Here is a 1804-nt window from a genome sequence, read left to right as displayed (position 1 = left end):
AATCCAACAGTACATAAAAAATATAATTCACCATGACCAAGTGGGATTCATAACAGGTATGCAAGAATGGTTCAAAATAAGAAAAACAATCAGTGTAATTTACACATTAACAAAGCAGAGAACAAGAACCACATGACTTTATCAATTGATGCAGAAAAGGCTTTTCACAAAATTCAACACTTTTTCTGATTAAGATACTCAAGAGAATAGAATAGAAATAGAGGGAAATTTCCTTAATAAAAAGTGTATACACCAAGCTAAGAGATAACATCATTCTTAATGAAGAGATATTAATCATTCAATTTGAGAGTAGGAACTAGGCAAGAATGTCCATTATCACCGCTCCTATTCAACATTGTATTGGAAGCCTTAGCAATAGCAATAAGACAAGCAATGGAAATAAGAGGTATCCAAACTGGCAAAGAGGAGGTAAAATTATCTCTATATGCAGATGATATGGTAGTATATTTAGAAAACCATAAAGACTCAACAAAAAAACTACTGGACATAGTCAAACAATTCAGCAATGTGGCAGGATACAAGATCAAAAAACAGATGGATTTCTCTACAGTGACAGAGAGAACTGGAGCAAAGAAAAACAATACCGTTCACAATAGCTAATCACAAGATTGAATACTTGACAGTAAATCTAAATAGAAACACTAAAGACCTACTCAGGGAAAATCACAAAACATTATTACCAGAAACAAAGAGACCTGGAGAAACAGAAGAATATACTTTGCTCATGGATAGGAAGACTCAGTATTGTGAAAATGACAACTCTATCAAAGGCAATCTACAAGTTCAATGAAATCCCAATACAAATACCAAGTACACTCTTCAATGAGATGTAAAAGGCAATTTTTTATTTCATCTGAAATGGAAAGAAACCCTGAATAAGTAAATCACTCATCTGTTTCAATGTTGTTGTTGTTGTTGTTGTTGTTATTCTTGTTAAGTACCGTGGAGTCATAAGCGATCCATAGTGACCCTATGAACAAAAGTCCTCAACACTTGTGTGACTTTCTTCCTTTCTCCAGGTTCATAGGGTTTCCGGAGGCAAGCAATTACGGAAGTGGATGCCACTCCTGCTTCCAAGCTTTTTTTAATCGAGGAGCTCCACCAAACACTGCCCACCATGGGTAACCATTATCACTTTTGACACATCAGTGTCACAATGTTCAGCTACACAACAACCACAAATTACCTCTGTATGGCAAGTGGACACACCAGGGCTATACTACCTACAAGAATATTTGACCAAAAACAATTAAAAATAGGTCTGAGGGTCACAGATTAGAGTCACCCACCTTTGCCTTGGTAACTTGCCCTTGGACACTTGCCCTTATCCTGCAGGTGTGACCATACATTTCAGTATTTTACCAAATGTAGTTTTAGTGTAGTGCACATTATTTATCCCTTTTCTTAGTTCCTTCACCCCCCATGTCAGTCCTGTTTTATAACAGTGGCATTATGCAGTATATGTTCTTTTGTGACTGAGATATTTCACTCAACATAATGTCCTCCAGATTTGCATGACAACAGTCCAGAATAAGAGCTGCTTAGTAAAGTGGACTGTGGGTGGAAAGGGGAGGGGAAATTGTACAATGAAAAAAATTTTTCGAAGAGGAAAGCAGACTAGAGGGGCAGGAAGGAAAATGTATAAATGAATAAATGGAAATCCAAGTTCTCTATAAACTTTCCTTAAAAATCTCAGTTAAAAAACCCCCATTTGATTAGAGAGAGAGAGATCTCACTCCCTGATCTCAAATCCTACTACATAGGCTTGGTGGCCAATGCAGTG

Source organism: Elephantulus edwardii, unplaced genomic scaffold (genome assembly GCF_000299155.1).
Source record: "Elephantulus edwardii isolate Elephantulus edwardi_28Jun2011 unplaced genomic scaffold, EleEdw1.0 scaffold00591, whole genome shotgun sequence".
Classification (NCBI taxonomy): Eukaryota; Metazoa; Chordata; class Mammalia; order Macroscelidea; family Macroscelididae; genus Elephantulus; species Elephantulus edwardii.
The sequence above is the reverse complement of the archived record's forward strand: the minus strand, read 5'-3'. Positions refer to the sequence as shown.